Source organism: Dermacentor silvarum, chromosome 5 (assembly GCF_013339745.2).
Source record: "Dermacentor silvarum isolate Dsil-2018 chromosome 5, BIME_Dsil_1.4, whole genome shotgun sequence".
Classification (NCBI taxonomy): domain Eukaryota; kingdom Metazoa; phylum Arthropoda; class Arachnida; order Ixodida; family Ixodidae; genus Dermacentor; species Dermacentor silvarum.
The window spans coordinates 130417704-130437182 of NC_051158.1; positions in this window are offsets into that span (position 1 = coordinate 130417704).

Genomic DNA, 19479 nt, shown 5'->3' on the forward strand with positions numbered 1-19479 from the left:
AAATAGGCAGGCAAAGCAATGTTTTAGGCCTCCAACGTCATAAATATAGGCGCAATAAATTTATACATAAATGCAAATAATTTCAAACGAAGACGTGCGCGACCTGTATCTACTACAGGAAAACAAGAAATGTTATTGTTTATGATGGCAAAAAGGCGCCAACAGTTGAACATAGCCGTGTTATTGTGAGTGAGTGAAATAACTTTATTGAGGTCCAGAGAAGACGCAGGGGACACCCCGCGCCACCCGGCTAGTCCCACGTAGGGACCGGCAAGCCGAGCTTGATGGCCCGATCGCGGGCACTCTGGACGGCCAGGGTTTGGTCGTTGAGTTCGGAGCTGCCCAAAAGCGCAGCCCACCTATCCTCGCTGAAGGCGGAGCCGATGGCTTCACACTCCCACAACACATGGTTAAATGTTGCCGTTAGTCCACAGGCAGGGCAGTCCGCACTGGGATACCTTTCAGGGTATATAGCGTGAAGAACCGCAAGGTTAGGATACGCACGAGCTTGTAAAAGTCGAAGGGTCACCGCCCGCGCCTTGCATAAGGCAGGGTGCGGGAGGGGGAATACCCGTCTTGACAGATAATAATGCTTAGTGATTTCATTATACGTCATCAATGGTTCCCCGCGGGGTAGGGGGACTGCGGAGGCGGCGCGGTCAGTGAGTCCTCGCGCGGCCTCGTGCGCGCTCTCGTTAGGGTTAGAGGGAGAGGCCTCAATCGACCCCAAGTGAGCGGGAAACCAAATGAGAGAATGCGGAGAGATACTTTTCATGCTTTGGAGAATGCGAAGGGCCTGAGGGGAGACCATCCCGGTTTGGTAGGCCTTAATGGCAGCCTTAGAATGGCTATATATTACCTATCTGCGACCATCGAGCACAGCCAGCGCGATTGCAACCTGTTCGGCTACAAATGGCCTCGAAGTGCGTACTGTAGCGCAGCAAGTGATCTTGGAATTAGAGTCGACGATGGAGACGGCGAACGCCTCTTGTTGGACATAGGCCGCGGCATCCACGAAGCTTGCCTCAATGTGGTTGTTACGTACATGTTCGAGTAGAGCTCTACCCCTGGCCCGACGTCTGCCGACGTTGTGTGCGGGGTGCATATTGCGGGGAATGGGCGCGATGTGTAGTTGAGATCTGATGTCGCTGGGAATGCGCACGGCGTCGGGACAATGGTCGACAGGGTAGAGGTCCATCTCATCGAGTATCTTGCGGCCCGCCGGGGTGCCGGATAGCCTGAGCAGCTGTGAACGCTCTTGCGCCTCTATTATTTCTTCGAGCATGTTGTGCACTCCGAGCTTTAACAGGTATTCGGTGTGAGTGCTCACAGGTAAGCCGAGGGCAAGCTTGAAGACCTTTCTGATGAGGGAATTTAACTTGTTCCTCTCTGCAACATGCCAATTATGCATGGCTGCCGAGTATGAAAGGTGGCAGAGCACAAAAGCATGTATAATATGGATGAGATTGTCCTCCTTGATTCCCCGGTGCCTGTTGGCGATCCTCCGGATGAGGCCGAGAGCACTCTCCGTTTTGGCGATGATCCTTCTGAGTGCGGCACCATTGGCACCGTTAGACTCGATATACATCCCCAATATTCGGAGCGAGTCCAGCCGTATTTCGCTTTCGGACGCTGGTTTCCAATCACGATGGCCACCACCTCTGGGTCTTTTCTTGTAGAGAAGTAGCTCAGACCTGGATGGAGAACATCTGAGCCCAGTGGGGCGTAGGAAGCGCTCGGTTGCATCGATGGCGCTCTGCATGGCGTCCTCAACTTGGCCGTCACTCCCGCCAGCGCACCAGATGGTGATGTCATCTGCGTAGATGGTATGGTTGATTCCTTGAATCTTGGCGAGCTCCTTGGAAAGCCCGATCATTGCGATGTTGAATAATGTTGGCGAGATGACTGAGCCCTGAGGCGTGCCGCGTGAACCGAGGGTGATTTCTTGCGAGAGGTATCTTTCGATCTTGAGCTTGGCAGTTCTCTGGCTAAGGAATGATCGGACGAAATCGTAGACCCTCTTTCCAAGCCCGAGGCCGGTAATAGTCTGGAGAATGAATTCGTGTGAGATATTGTCGAAAGCCTTCTCCAGGTCTATTCCAAGGATTGCTCTGGTATCTCTCGTGCTCCGGTCGATGATCTGATGCTTTATCATGATGTCGTGTTATTGTCCCATAAAACTGCTGGAATAATGACGATCATTTGCCGTAATTCAACAAGCACACTGCTCATATTCATGTTGAATGGCCACTGTACTCGAGCGTTGCATAAAGTGAAACAAGCATGAAAAAGAATACTTGAAAGCTGGGAATACTGATTTAAAAAAGCGCTACTTTATGTCTGCCTGAAGCAATTAAATTAAGACACAACAAAAAATGACAAATAATAAATTCAAGAGAGACTACAATTTATTAAGAAATTAACATGTTCTTACATGAGGTCTGTTAGGTACAACTCTGTGAATTTTCTCATATACAATGACATTATCGGAATTGCACAGGCAAAACGCCCCAACACTGCGAAATACACTTCCGCCCATTTGAAGTGCACGTGTTTGAAGAAATCTGTTAAGATAGCACGCGGAACGTAGTCTAAGAATCACTGTGAAGATTGTGAAAACTATAGCAAAACTACCACCACCTCTAAATTTTTGGATTCAAAATTGTTCCTCTTGTCCCTCAGAATGATCTTCTGCGCTGAGAAGGAACGCTCGACGGGCAGTGAACTACAAAAAAAAATTACAAACAAAAGAAAAGCCGCGTGCACATCACATTTTTCTTTCTTCTTTTGCTCTACTCTCCTTTCCCCTGACGGCTCTCCGCGGTTTCGCATTCGCCAACCGCGGCGCGTCCCATTTCCCGCTGCTAGGGGTTGTTTTCCGAAAGTTGGTTGCACTAGATGACTAGGATGAACCTCATAGAGTGCCGCACAGTCAATGTTCCCCAGTAACTTGAATAATGGTCTCTAACTGCACTCGAAAACAAAACTTGAAGCTAAATAGTGTTTATATAGGCGCCGATATGGAAAATAGGCATTTATAGGCATTTATAGGCATTTAGGCACAAACGCTAAAATAGGCATTTGTAGGCACTATAAAAACGCTATAAAAGCCCTTCTTAACCTGTAATTCATGCTCATATATCAAAATTGGGCGATAGGACCGCAGGGAACAAAAAAGGCCTTTGCCTAAAATCCGCTCTCTAATTACTACATGTTGGTTTGCTATATACGCTCTGCACAGAGTGGAATACAGCTCAATGAGTACAGGATTTTTGTGTTTGCAGAGTGATATCAGGGCTTTCACAACGCTTAGAGAGTCTGTAAATATAACTGTTCTTTGAGGTTTTCTTTTCGTTATATGATTCACAGCCGACAATAGTGCATAGGCCTCAGCCGTAAAGATACTTGTTTGCGGGTGGAGTACGCCGGATTCCGAGAAAGATGGGCCGACGGCTGCAAAAGAAACCCCGGCATGTGATCTAGAAGCGTCTGTGTAAAACTCTGTACACGAGTACTTGGATTGAAGCTCTAGGAAATGCATTTTAATGTGTGCCTCTGGAGCGTCTTTCGTGACATCTACGAACGATGTGTCACACTGTATGATCTGCCACTGCCACGGCGATAACAGTATAGAAGGAGCCATAGTTCGATGTTCAAGCACTGGAACACCCATTTGCTCACTAAGATTCCTTACACGTAAAGAGAACGGTTTCCTCGCTGCAGGTCGGTTATGGAAAAGTGTAGCAGCGGTCATATCGTTTATGGTGGAATAAGAAGGATGTTCATTGTTTGCTTGTACTCTCAGAAAATACGTGAAACTGCTATATGAACTCTGCAGATGGAGTGACCACTGGTTCGACTCTACATAGAGGCTCTGGATCGGGCTTGTTCGGAAAGCACCGGTGGCGAGGCGGATACCTAAATGGTGAACAGGGTCTAGTATTTTTAACACACTTGGCGTTGCGGAGTTATAAATTATAGCTACGTAATCAAGGCCTGAGCGGACAAGACTGTTGTACAAGTTTAGGAGGCATTTTCGATCACTAACCCATGTTCTGTGCGAGAGAATTTTTAAAAGGTTCATAGTCTTCAGACACTTTCTCTTCAGATGTTTAAGATGGGGGATGAAGGTAAGCTTAGAGTCCAGAATTATGCCCAGGATTTTGTGTTCACTGCTCATGGATAGTTCCTCTCGATTGATCGCGAGATTTGGCACCGGTGTCACGCCTCTTTTGTTGGAGAAGAGTATGCATGTAGTTTTCTGTGTGTTTATTTTGAACCCATATACATACGCGCATTTAGACAATTTGTGTAATCCAAGCTGCACCCGTCGTTCACAGATAGCGATGTTGCATGATTTGAAACCTATCTGTACGTCATCGACATACACAGAATGACTGTAGGCAGAATGACTGTACACAGAATGACTGTTTACAATGAAAAGTGTGCAACTAAGTAAACCCCCTTGCGGCACGCCAGCCTCCTGGGTGAATGTTCTAGATAAAACATTGCCCACTCTTACGCAAAACGTGCGGTTAGACAAGTAGCTTTCGACTGTGGTTAACATATTTCCGCGGACCCCCATCGCAGAAAGACCTCGCAGAATCCCGAAGCGCCATGCCGTGTCGTACGCTTTCTCTAAATCTAGAAATACAGAAAGTAAAAACTGTTTATGAATAAACGCATCTCTGATGTTTGCCTCGATGCGAACAAGGTGGTCTATTGTCGACCTACCTTCTCGGAAGCCACACTGGAAGGGGTCTAGTATTTTGTTATTTTCTAGGAAACTGATTAAACGCCGGTTTATCATTTTTTCATACAGCTTGCACAGGCAGCTTGTTAGAGCTATTGGCCTGTAGCTGCTGGCTAAGGACGGGTCTTTGCCTTGTTTAAGTACCGGGACTATGGCTTCTTTCCATGAGGACGGAATACAGCCAGCTGCCCACATGGCATTAAAAAGAGACAGGAGTGTTGTCAGTGTTTCGGGGTGTAAGTACCTAATCATTTCGCACATGATACGATCGCCACCTGGCGCCGTGTTGTTACAACAAGCGAGAGATGCTTTAAGTTCGGCTAAGCTAAATGGTTGATTGTAAGCCTCACTCGAAGAACCTTTGCGGTTAAGAGGCTGCCGCTCTTCGCGTTCTTTGAACTTCAGGAAAGTTTCTGCATAATGCGATTCACTTGATACATATTCAAAGTGTTCACCTAGACAATCCGCCTGGTCTTCCAGTCTATCACCCTGGCTACTTACTAAGGGTAGAGGATGGGACTCCCGGCCTATTAGTTTATTTACCCTATTCCAGACTTTTGTTTCGTCGGTCTATGAATTTATACTGGAAATGCACCTTTCCCAACTCTCTCTCTTTGCACGTCGACGCATTCTTCTGCCCTGTGACTTTGCTTGTTTAAAATTTATCAGGTTTTCAGCTGTTGGGAAGTTGCGAAACAATCCCCAGGCTTTGTTTTGCTTTTTACGTGCTTTTTGGCATTCATCATTCCCCCAAGGCAGGCAACGTTTATTAGCCAGTCCATTAGTTCGTTGTATGCACCTTTCAGCAGCGTCAATGATAAAACCTGTTATATACGCCACAGCATCGTCTATGTTAAAAGAGGCAATCTCATCACGGCTTAAATATGTTATTTGTCGGAAAAGTTCCCAGTTAGCCGAGTCAACCTTCCATTGTAGATCGTGTGGCGAGCATCGATCTTGTTCTGTTAAGCCTAGCATAATGGGGAAGTGGTCGCTCCCAAAGGGGTTCTTGAGAACGGACCACTTCAGGTATGGCATTAGTGTACTCGATGCTATACTTAAGTCAATGGATGAATATGTGTTATGTGTAACGCTGTAATACGTAGGCTCTTTCTTGTTAAGTGATGATGCGCCTGAAGAAAACAGAAAATTTTCAATTAGGCGACCTCTCGCATCGCAAGGCGAGTCTCCCCACAAAGTGTTATGTGCGTTGAAATCTCCGACAACTATGTATGGCTCCGGAAGTTCATTTATGTAGTTTTGGAATTCGGTTTTATGTAGTTGATAATTGGGAGGGATGTATATAGAGCTGACAGTGACCAGCTTGTCAAACAACACCCCTCGGACAGCAACTGACTCTAGGGGCGTACGAAGTTTTAGTTCCCGGCAGGCAATACCTCTGTCGACTAGAATAACCACACCACCGGAATACACGACTGTGTCATCGCGGTCCTTACTAAAAATGGCGTATTGTCGGTGAAAATTTCTTTGCGTGTGTTTGAGGTGTATTTCTTGGACACACAGCACCTTTGGATTATACTTATGTAGGAGTTCTTTGATGTCATCGAGATTGTGGAGCAGTCCTCGGACATTCCATTGTAATATTTGTGTATCCATGTTGAATGTGGGTTTTGTGCTGTGTGTTAAGAAAGAGTAATTACTTCACAGAGCCCTTTCCGGGCGCCGTGATGCGGTGTTTTTCTTGTTTGGAGCAATCGCGAGACTCTCGCGGCTCCTTAGGCGCAAGTGGCGCCGTCTGGCTGGTTGTTGTGTCCATAGCCTCTTGCGAGGCGCTGGACACGCGCTCTTGCGAGCGGTTGGTTTGACGAGAAGGCCTCGCCTCGAGAGACGTGGCCCTCGAGGCCACCAGCCCGGAGGTCGATGGTCCCTTCTTGTGAGTTGGCAGAGCAGCGCTAGCTGCAGCCGCCGAGGGGGCGGATGGCGTCACTGCCGGTTCACTGTGTGTGGGCCGGACAGCTGCCGGAAGCCGTTGTGGCGCTGCCCCCTGACGCGCCACTTCGGGAAAGCTGGTTTTCGGCAGGTACGATACCCGCCTGCGTGCCTCCTTGAAAGTTATGTTTTACTTTACTTTAATAGTTAATATTTCCTTTTCTTTTTTCCAGGATGGGCAGGACCGCGAGTATGCGGCATGCTCTCCTTCACAGTTTACACAATGTGGAGTATTATTGCACGACACAGATGTGTGTTCAGAAGCACTGCATTTGGCACAAGTAGTTTGACCTCGAGAGCTCTGGGAGCTATGGCCAAACCTCTGGCATTGAAACATCTCAGGGGATTAGGGATATACGGCCTGACTCTGATCTTTACGTAGCCTGCCTCGATAGTCTCGGGCAGAACACTTGAGCAGAAGGTTAGAATGAGATGCTTGGTCAGAATTTCTTTTCCGTCACGCCTCATCTTGATTCTTCTGACATTGATGGTCACTCCATCCGTCTAATAGTTCCGTCTCACTTAGCTCCATGAAATGATCATCCGAAACAACACCATGACTGGTGTTCATAGTGCGGTGTGGGGTCACAGTGACAGGAAAGTCTCCAATTGATACGAGGGTCTGCAGTTTCTCATGTTGTTTGATATCTAGGAGTTCAAGAAGAAGGTCGCCGCTAGCCAATTTCGTAGCTTTGTAGCTGGCCCCTATTGTCTCTGTCAGGCATTTTGAAACTAGAAAAGGTGAGATCGTTCTCACCGCGTTTTCGGGTTTTTCACAATGAATTACGTGGAATCGAGGGACATTTTCAGTTTGCCGGCCGAAAAATTTGAATACGTCTTCGGTGCGCCCCCGCTTAAGGGGGCGATCGGGTAATGCAGGGAAAGAAAAAGCCATCAAAAATAATAATTTTGCGGCAGGAACGCCAGCCACCCACCATGGAGCCCAACAAGGGGACGGTATAGGACCTGTTAACACAAATCCCACAAACGTCAGCTGTACGTACCCGCTATAACCAAATACGTATAACCAAGGGTGGTTATAACACACAAGGTTAACCCTCGCCGCCAGGAATGCTGGAAGTAAATGGAAGAGAAAAGAATACAGGATAGATCGAGAGTGAGAGAGAAAGACGAAGATTGAAGAAAAGAACAGAAAAAGTAGACTACCGATTTCCACCGGGTGGGTGAGCCCGGGGGTGCCGTCCACGTGACGCAGAGGCGAAAGGAGTGTGTTGCCTCTGCTGAGGGGCCATAAAGGTCCAAACACCCGGCTTCGGCTCAACTCCCAGGATCACCTTTTCCCCCGACACGGCTAAGCCTCGCACGGCTACACGCGGGAGGGTCCGCCCCTCGTGTACTCGGGTTCGTGGTGGCGCAACTCACTAAACGCCTGCTTACGCAGACGCCCCTGCGGGCGAAATTGCCATGTTTTATGCGTGTCTTGTGTCAGACAGCTCCTGGTGCAATTATTAATGACCAGGTATGCGTTCGTGTTCAGAAAAGCTCTTGGACTAAAAAGTCTGACTTCATCGCAACTACAGTTTCAAATTTATTCCAGGGACTTACCTACTAAACCGCAACATTTTGCCGCACGTTCATCAGACTAACGCGTTCTGAGATGTCTTAGTTCATACCGTTGTGTATGATGGATGGAGTTCAACAATACAAGGGTTTGAAATCTTTCAAGGGCTATCTATGCTACTGACTATCAATTTGTGCCGCGTCGTATACACTGAGCCCGTGTAAGAAACTATATCAGCATTTTAGTGCGATAGAAATTACATGGGCACTCAAAGCGCATTCCGGCCATCGGCGTCGCTGGGGGGTTCCATATAAAGTCCAAGGGCGATGAAATCGTCGTCGCTCGCCGTATGCTGAATGTGCGAGTGAAATCGTGCGCGTGCTACTCTGGGCGGCCTAGGCCGCTGCATCTTGAAAGCCATCTGCGTAGGGGACCCTGTCTGCCGTGCGCTGTGTTTTCGTGGCTTAGTTCGCGTTGATGTGAGATGCAGCACGAAGGTCAATTCGCTGGCTGCTGCTGCCGCGCTTCCTCACTCCAGCGTTGTGACTGCGGTCATCGAGTGAGATGTGTTGATGTTTGCTTGCGTGCGCGTGACACCATGCTTGTTCATTTAGTTAGTATGCCTATATTTATACGGCCGATAAAGCTTTGCCTACGTCGTATAGCAGTGCACTAATTTTCCATCGCTATCAATGCTTCGCGAAACTGCGCCTTTTTTGCGATCCTGACAATCTGAGCCCCTTCTTTGCAACAATGATCCAAGCATGACATCTGGGCACACATTTTTGCGGCTTCCAAATTTAATGACAAATGAAATTTTTTGCCAATTTCCGCTGCGAGGCTGGAAACCGCATGGTGTATTAGAAAAAAAAAATTCAGCGACGATTATCATACTCTCTAATGCGAAATTTGAGCACAGCTGTTTATGTGTTTTGAATTTGCGTTATAGTGAGGCAAAGAATTTGAATCTGAACGTCTCAGTGCTCTCGGCGGCGGCACTGCGCTTCTGCTCGTGCAGCATGTTTAGCAGCAGTGGCGGGCGAAGCACTTCCACCGGTTGTGTCGCTCATTGCTCACAAAGTAAGAACACGGGGCAAGTGGTTAGCGCGGAGCGCATTTTTAGCGGATGTGGTGCAAGCAAAGTAGCCCACGTGCAATGCGTCGCCGCCATGGAGCATTTCTCGTGCGGCAATCTTTCCTCCTCAAACTTTCGCCAAACTCTCCCCATACCACCACATGGTTCCGCTGCACCCTCCTCTTCCGCTTTCCTCATTGTGCTCTCTTATCTATCACCTCCTTTCATACCCCGCTGCGTTCAGCGTTTGCTCTTTCATCCCTCGCTGCGTTCGTTGGCTCGGTAGCGAGGGACGCCAAGGCCCGCCGACGCTCAACGCAGGAACGGCTGCCTAAGAGCGGCGCTCTGAAATTGGACGGTCCTGCTAAACGGAAACTCGCGAGAGAACTTGACATTGAGTGGGTGTGTTCACCAAGAGCTGCAAACGAGTACAATTTGGACGCAATACGTGCGGTCAGCTTTTTACCATTTCTCATTGTCGAAGCGGAGCTCTCGTTATTTTTACTTTATTTACCCAAAAGGTCCAGCTTGGGCTTTACATTAGGGGGGGGGGGGGGGGACAAAATAACAAGTTATATACAAAAAGTGCAAGGTAACATGCATGTAAGTGGAAAATTTTGTATGAATTCCTGCATGCTCTGCAACCATTATATCGGACAACATCATACAACAATAATTATTATATTATACCAACGATAATCTTACATCCTCTGACATCATAACAATAAATACAGGTTGTAGCAAGGTTACCGAAATTTTTCAAATGTAAGAAGAAATGTAGGCAGCAATATCAATGTTTCGTGTTTCTAATATCCGAACGTTTCATAAGGTGCATTTTTAAATATAATATGGTCAGTTATTTCGGCTATAATACTTGTGAAATGATGCCGTTCCGAAATGTCTGGCTAAGTGCAGACACGAAAACTGCAACAGTTTAGTGCGTGCAAACGGTAGCTCTAGCTTAAATTCGTGATCGATTCACGAGAATTTTCTTTTGGCGGGCAAGATTTGTGCCTGAGAGAAGATACTTGGGTGATGAAAAAGCTGTAGGAAGAAAGTTAACCGAGATCACTTTCTTCTATGTCTGCAATGGGATGATTCCTAGGTCATGTTTTACTTTGATGATGCTTGAACTTGGTGAATATTTAGTTACCTGTAATAAATCGCGCGGCCTTGTTGTGAAAAGATTGTAATTTGTTTATAAGATGTGTATGCTGCGGGTTCCATATAAATCAGGCCTACTCAAGTTTTGAGCGAAGTATGGTAGTATATGCAAGAAGCTTGGTATCACTGTTAGCCTGACGAAGCGTACGACTACTGAAGCCAAGAGCGGAAACAATACAACCCACATTATTATGCCAAAATAAAGTTGAAGAGAGATGAACACCAAGATATTTAAATAGTTCTGCAGTTTCTAGAGCTTCACCATTAAGAAAGTAAGTGTGCTTCGTAATTCCACTCCAAGTGGTAAGTCTCATAAGTTTAGCTTTTCAGGTATATGCGCTCATTTACCAGTCTCAGAACCATCTTTCAAATTTGTTCAAGTCATTTTGTATTTTAACGCAGTCAGCCTTACACTTTAACGTCCGATACAAAACCCAGTCGTCGGTATATAACCGGATGTTCGAGTCTATACCCTGATAAATGCCACATACATAAATTATAAATAGAGTGGGTCTCTAAACGGAACCTTGAGGCACACTGGACTTAACAGGTTGAAATAACGAACGGACATTATTAATTACGACAGCTTGTCGTCTGTTACCTAAATATTCTTTAGAACAGTTCATTACTTTTTCGTTAACGTTGATCAGCTTCGTTTTGCATATTAGGCTGTTAGGAGCCACACGGTCAAAGGCTTTATTAAAATTTATAAATAGGGCATCAGTTTGTCTAAGTTCGTGAAGGTTGAGGTGAATGTCTGCAGTTAGTTCAACAAACTGGGGATTCACATGACCGACCTTGATGAAAACCGTGCTGGTTTGCACATAGAATGTGGTTGCTAGCCATGTACTGCATGATTTGAGACGATAGGACGTGTTGAAGTATTTCGCATAAAACAGACGCTAGGGGTATAGGCCTACAGTTTGTTAGCTTGTTTTTGTCGCGTTTTTGTATATTGGTGTAACATGTGTCAATTTCCTGACGTCTCGAACTTCGCCCGTGCTGAGACTGTTGAAACAATAGTGTATATATAAGAGCGAAATTGTGCTTGCTTTGTCATTTTTAGTAGCTTACTACAAATACCACCAGGACCTGGACCATAAAATGATGGCAAACGCTCACTGGCTTCACAATATCGTCACATGTCAAAGTTATAATTTCCATAATTGGAGAACCACCAGAAAACTGTGTGGACATATCTAGGGGTTCCTCGTTATTAAATACACTACAAAAGAATACATTAAACATTAAATACACTACAAAAGAATACATTAAACCGATCAGCATTATCCATGACATCAATTGCACCAGACTCAGTGCCAAACGCAAGTAACTCTTTTGTAGGTGTGGGTCAAATGACCTTCCAAAATAATTTAACAGCGAAGCTGTTCTAGCTAACCGTAAAAAGAAGCGCCTGTTGTCGCAAAGACTCGCCGAGCTATGACGTCACATCGTTGCCTAGCAACCACCTCGCGGAGCGGCGTGTGCCTCGCCTCCTCTCCGTGCCGTGAACATGCTGCCTTGACATGGGACGTTAAGTATAAGAAAAGAGAAAATTAGAGCTAGATGGAGATAGAAAGAAATTGTAGCAGCACCAATGAGGCAAAACGCACAGCTTCTGCCGACGCCACCCACGTTGCCTAGCCGCGCATGCGCCTAAGCAGTAGCTATGACGTCACTTCGCGTTGCCTAGTAACTGTATCAGGCATGAGCTGTCCGCCCTATCATGACAGCGCGTTAACAGTCTTATCATGTTGTGACGGTGTTACGATAAGCTGTGTGCTTGGCACTGCTATTGCTCCCCCCCCCCCCCCCCATCACCTATATAAAGGCATGCTAATAAACCCTGCTTTTTCTTCTTGTTGCAGTCACCATGTAGTGGCCTCTGTTGTTAGCTCGACACACATCACGTTACATGGTGTCAGAAGTGGGATCCAGCGACTACAATGGAACTTCTGAAGGTTCCGCCACCCTTGCAACTGACCGCCAACCTCTCTGCAAATTGGAAACGCTTCAAACGGAAGTTCGACCTGTTGCTGCGGGCGACCGCAACGAAGGAGCATCCTCGAAGCGAAGCTGAAAAGGCCGCGCTGGTGCTAAGCATAGCCGGTAATGAAGCGCTCGACGTGTTCAACGCGTTCAAGTTTGAGGATGCGGAATGCAAGGACGACTACGCAACGCGCGTTGCGAAATTCGAGTCCTATTGTGCCGAGGTGAGGAACGAATTTCACGAGCGCTACGTGTTTTTTTTATTTATTTATTTATTTACAAAGACCTTACAGGCCCCCGTAGGAGCATTGCGTAAGGAGGGCATAAACGGAAACAGAACTGTTAGAGCTAGTAGACATATTGTGTAGCAAGTGGCACTTATACATTTCTAATACAATGAATGCAGATACAAGAGATACAGCATACTTTCAAGAATGTAACTGATGCGCAGTACAAACCAGAATGCAACAGTGAAAAGCAAAAAGTCGATGAACAGATTAAAAAAAAGGGCGCAATTGAAAGATGACTGCTGACACGGTTGGGGAAAGAATCATGGTTTGTTAAGGAAGCGATATTATCGGGCAAATCGTTCCACAGAGAAATGGCACGTGGAAGCGCAGAGCTGTGGAAGGCTAAGGTGTGACCGAAAATGCGCGAGTAACTAAAATTGTTATGGAGGCGCTTTGACATGCGCAAAGGCCTTTCGAGAGGTAGTGGAGACAGCCTATTACCATAAACGTGCTTGTGAAACAAGCAAAGAAGTGCGATGCAATGATGAGTCTCAAGTGAAACGATGTCATGATTCTGTTTAATCTCAGTTACGCTATGAGAACGGTTATAATCGCAAGAAATAAAACGTCCTGCTCTGTTCTGTACGGCTTCTAGCATATTGATTAGATATTTTTGATGAGGCGACCACACAGGGCTTGCAAATTCTAGTTGAGGCCGGACAAATGTTGCATATGCAAGCTTCCGAATGCTGGTTGGGGCGTTTTTTAAGTTTCTTCGTAAATACCCCAAAGTTCATGAGGCTTTGGCGCAAATGGCGGTGACGTGGGATGCCCAGGACAGTTTAGGAGCAAGTTGAACTCCGAGATATTTATATGAAGATGCTTCCGAGACCTGAGAGTGGTTTAGATAGTAGGTGAACTCAGAATTAACATGCTTACGGCTAAAGGAGATAACGTTACATTTAGATTCGTTAAGATGCATTTGCCAGGTACTACACCAATCAGAAACACTTTTGAGGTCATTTTGGAGTGCAATGTGGTCGTCGATAGAGTTAATGGTAAAGTAAATTATGCAATCGTCAGCAAAAAGACGGATGGAAGAAGATATGTTAGTAGGCAGGTCGTTTATGTGTATTAAAAACAGTAAGGGTCCTAAAACGCTGCCTTGTGGAACACCAGAAGTGACATAGCAAGGGGGTGAATACGAATTGTTACTACTGTGAACTGCTGGCGAAGTGACAAAAAATTCCGTAGCCAAGAAAGAGTTAGCGAATCTAGCCGGGGTGAAGATAATTTCGAGATTAGACGACAATGAGCGACACGGTCGAAGGCTTTTGAGTAATCAAGGAAAATACAATCGGATTGTTTGTTGTTATTCATGCTAAAATGTAGGTCGGTTGTAAGTTCAAATAGCTGTGAATCGCATGAAAACCCTTTCCTGAAGCCCTGGACTCTCCCGTCGTGAAACAACTTTACTGTGTCGCATGTGGTTGGATGTCGCATTTACCAACGCCTATTCGTTCCTAATAGGGATGGCCAACAGTGCGGCGTGCAATTTGTGCGGGTGCGACGAGACTCTCGAGCACCTTCTGTGTCACTGTCTATCTTTTGACACTCAACGACGTATTCTCCAAGCTAAACTCAACCTGTTAGACAACAGAACGTTCTCGGAAGAAAAGATTCTTGGGCCATGGCCTATGCATTCTTGCATGCAAAAGGCCACAAAAGCCCTTCTGCAGTTCGTGAAGAGTACTGGATTGTACGAACGCCTGTGACAGCGGAGATTCTTCTCTGACTGTCTCTGCGAATGACTGACTCCAATTTTTTTTTATTTTCTCTCTTTATCTATTCTTCCCCTTTCCCCCTCCCCATGTGTAGGGTAGCCAACCGGGCACGTCCTTGGTTAACCTCCCTACCTTTCCCTCTTCGTTTTTTTTCTCTCTCTCTCTTTCCTTAAGCCATGTTGGTTAGTAAAAAAGAAATTGTTGGACTCGAGGTGGCTATACACATGAGAGGCGATGATGTGCTCAAGTAATTTACAAGAGATGCAAGTTAAGGAGATAGGACGGTAGTTAGCAGGCGAAGTTATATCTCCCGCCTTAAATACAGGCACTATCTTGGCAATGTTCCAGTCAGAAGGAAGGCGGCCGGATGATAATGATTGTCGCAATATATGAAACAATATTTGGCTGGAAACGGAGACAGTGTTTTTTGGTATTTTGGAGCTAATGTTATCGATGCAGACAGATGTAGATAATTTAAGGTTCATAATTAGACGAGAAATACCTTCGACGGTGATGTTAATAGGTTCCATGTAAGGGTAGTCGGGATCAGGGATAAGGGGTACAGTCGACTGATCCTCCGTAGTAAAAACTGATGAAAAAAAGTCGTTCAAAGCGACAGGGCACTCATGGTCAGCTAAAGGTACATTGTTGGCTCCGTGCAGGGAAATGCGAGTTGAGACATTGTCCGGTTAAATTGTTTTCCAAAACCTTTTTTGGGTCTGACTTGAGGAGTGAGGGTAGATCATGGTTGTAATATTTATCTTTGGCAGTGGAGATAGCAGAGCAGTAGGTTTTTAAAAAGTTTTTGTACTCAACCCAAGCTGTCGGGTTTTGCTTGGCTTTCTGGTATAAGCGTTTTTTCCTATTTCTTAACCTACGAAGGGGCTTGTTAAATCATCTGAAGGGGCTTAACCTACGAAGCCCTTTAACAACAACGTTAACAAGCCCCTTAACCTACGAAGGGGCTTGTTAACGCTCACGAAAGCAAGCATAGGGAGAACCTTTCGAGAAGTTTGTCCGGGACCTCAAAAGACAAGCCGCGCAGTGCAATTTCGGTGAGCAACGAGATTCCTTGATCAGGGACCAGATCGTGTGTGGCCGGAACGACTCGAATCTGTGAGAAAAAATGCTTCGAGAAGAGTCTTTAACGTTGCTGAAAGCTGAATAACTATGCAAGGTGGCAGAATCACTGGTACAACGAGGAGAGGTTAGAGGGCTGCAGACAACCGCGTCGATGCTGTTTCAAGGCACGCGTCACTATCACAGAGCCAAAGTGGCGATGAATGCAGCAAGCTGTACCGTTGCAATAAGTGCAATCGACGGCACATGCCCAGACAGTGTCCAGTATACGCGAAAAGGTGAAATGAATGTCGCAAGCTCCACCACTTCGCAATTTACTGTGGAGGAATGTCTGCAGTTGATCAAGTCAGCAAGGACCGCAATGACGACGACTTCGTGGGCCAAGTCAGTAAGGACACCTTTGAAGATTTTGACATTCTGGAAGTCGGAACTGACAGAGGAAGCAGCAAAGACTGGAAAGTGAAAGCTCAAGTTGCTGGCAAAAATAGTTTCTTCAAAGCAAGCACTGCATCACAGGCCAACCTTCTCCCGTTCTGAGTGTACTGCAAGATTCGTGAGGAGGGAAAATTTAACGCCTACAAGTGCTGTGCTGCGAGCTTACACTGGGGGCGTGATAACGCACTTCGAAACGACGACACAGGAAATGACTGTGGGTAACGCTTCCACCACCGTGTTTTTTTTTATTGCGATAGCAATTATATGGACACTCCAAAGCAGATTTCTGCCGTCGGCGTCGCCGTCGCCGTTGCCGTCGCCGTCACCGTCGCAGTCGCCGTCGCCGTCGCCGTGAGGTTCCGTATGACGTCATTAGAGATGAAATCGTCGCCGCGCGCCGCCGAACGCTGTATGTGCGAGTGAAAGGGCGCGAGGGACGCGCGCTTTCACGGGGAGTGAACGCACGGCGGAGAACAAACGCGCGTTCTGTGCCGTGCTCCCTTAAGGGCTGCAGAAGTAGGCGTCTCTTTCCTCCTTTACAATCACCATATATGTAGAGCAAACGCGCCTTCTTCTGACGCACGAAAGGCCGTGGGGGGGGGGGGGGGAGGGGGCAGGGAAGGGAGGCGACGTTTAGCTGCGGCACCAAGTGCCTATTTATATCAGAGGCTCCGGCAACTGTCACCAACGCCGCACGCATTTTGTGCGAACGCGGGCAAAACGCCGACGGCGTCGACAACAGTGCTGTGTGTTGCCGGTGCTGCTGCATGTCCAAGTTTGTACAGCGGATAAAACTACTATCCTTACTCCGTATAGCTCTCTACTAAGTTGCTATCGCAATTGATGCTTCGCCTTTCGGGTGAAACTGCAACAACTTTTTTGCAAAGAATGGCCGTCAAGCCATACTAGGACTGGAAGCAAGCGAAGCCTTAGGACTTATTCAACGCACGGTCGCCAGAGTACATACTCTGGGCTACAAAGCAATTAAGGATTTCAAGCATCTCTTGCAGGGGCTAGACTGCCCGCAGAAACCCTACAGCCTGGACATGCAACCGTTGGCGATGCCAATCGTCCAACCAGCCAGCCGGGGTCCCCTGTCCCTGAGACAGCCACTTCAGGAGGAGCTCCGAAGAATGGAGCGTGCGGGCATCATCGTGAAAGCAGATGGCCCCAAAACTGGGTAAGCCCCTTGGTCGTGGTTAAGAAAAAAGTTGTCACACTTCGTATTTGCACGGACCCAAGGAAAATAAACGAGCACGTAAAAAGGCAGCACTATCAGTTCCCAAAGCGTGTGGACATGGAAGGGGAATTGGCCGGCGCAGCCTACTTTAGCTGTTTGAACGCAAATTCTAGTTTTCACCAGATACCGCTTGACAAGAACACGTCCAAAATATGTATTTCGCTACCCCCTTTGGAAGATACCATTATCTCCTGTTGCCGTTCGGCATCCCATCGGCTCCTGAAGTTTTTCAAAAACAAATGAATGTAATCTTGGATGGCCTACCAGGTGTACATGTGTACATTGACGATATTTTAGTGTGGCGTGCAGCCAAAGAAGAACACGACCAAAGACTAGTGGCAGTCATGAAAGCTGCTGCAAAAGCTGGTCTCGCGTTCAACTCAGAGAAATGCGAGTTTTACGTCACTGAAGTGCAGTTCGTGGGTGATATCATTACTCACAAGGGCAGATCGCGAAACCCAAAACTTGTTAAAGGTTTACTGCAAACGTCTGTGCATAAAAAAGTCACAGGTCTGCGCGGCACACGCAGCACAGTCGCAGCGTAAGCTGGTTGAGCGGCACAAGAGTCGCTTCAATTTCGGCACCACGCAGAACAGGGTCTTCGCGGCAAAGACTCTTCACCTAGTTTTGACGAGAACGATCTGAACTGTCCGCCTGGCGTCAACGGTGAGCTGCGGCTTGTAGTGCGCAAATTTTAATGACAGCAGTCATCTTAGCCCGGTGATGCCTGGTTATAGCCGCGTACGTAGGTCTACGATTCGCTTCTTCAGCAGCGGTTCCTATCTTGCGAGATGTCATAACGTGTACCGAAGAGGTACCCAGAATACGTGACGCAGATCTAACATCGAGATAGTGTTGATTGCGCCCCTCGTCTGAATCGCATCTCGTCGTCTGCGCCTGTACGCGCGGTGGTTGCAGGTAGTTTAACTAGATGGCGACACCATACTGGCAGAGGCTTGGGTCGTCTGCGGCTGCGCGTCACGCGTTTAAAGGGAATATTTCTGCTGCGTGATAACAGGCGCTTGCGTGGCTCAGTGGTAAAGTATCCGACTCCCACGCGGCGGGCCTGGGCTCGATCCTGGCGGAGAACGGGTACTTTTTTTCGCATTTCCGGCGATAGTGGTTACGGCCAAACGCCGGCAGCGGCATAATCGCGAACCGAAACGGCTATTCGAATGAGCCCATAACAGCTTACGCTGTAAAAAAAGTCACGGGCCTGCGTGGCACACGCAGCACAGTCACAGCGTAGGCTGGTGGTGCAGCTCAAAAGTAGCTCCGGTTTGGGCACCACGCACAACAGGGTCATCGCGGCAGTCTGTTCGCCTCGTTTGGCGAGAACGATCTGAACTGTCCGCTCGGCGTCTACGGCGAGCTGCGGCTTGTAATGCTCTCTGCACAGTAGTCTGCTGTGCCCGATCAAGCCTTACAACTACAACTAACATGTCGGGCGCGCCGCGTTTGCAGGCACCTTAACTATATGGCGCCACCATACTGGCGGAGGCTCGGCGGCTCGGAAGCGCGTTGATTGCGCGCCTCGTCTGAATCGCATATCGTCATCTGCGCCTGCAGACGCTGCATTTGTAGGCATCTTACCAAGATGGCGCCACTATACTGGCAGAAGCTCGAGTCGTCTCACCCAGCGTTTACCTTAGGGTACTTACCGCTGCCCGATAGCAAGCGCTTGCGTGGCTCAGTGGTAGAATGTCCGGCTCCCACGCACTGGGCGCGGTTCGATCCCGGCGAGAATCGGGTACTTTTTTCGCGTTTCCGGCGGCGGCATCATCGCGACCCGAAATGGCTATTGGAATGAGCCCATAAGAGCTTACGCTGTAAAACAAAACCGATGTTCAGCGCATGCTCGGTGTGTTGAACTATTTTGGTAAATGCTTCCCGCTCCTCTCTGAGCAGACTGCGTCACTGCGAAAGCCTATCAAACCGCACTATGATTTCGAGTGGACTAAAAACAACATGAGAGAGTGGAAAAGTGTCGTACAGATTCTAAGCATGACACCAGTGACATCTTTGATCCTGGAACGAATCCAAGAAAACTTCCGACGCTTCAAAAGACGGCATGGGTGCAGCGCTTTTGCAGTGTCACAAAGGCCAATGGCGGCCAGTGGCATATGCATCGCGTGTGCTAACGCAAGCAGAGCAGCGTTATGGACAAATTGAAAAAGAGGCACTGAGCATTTTATTTGGCTGCGAAAAGTTTTATCAATACGTTTACGGACAGAAGATTGTCATCGAGGCGGATCGT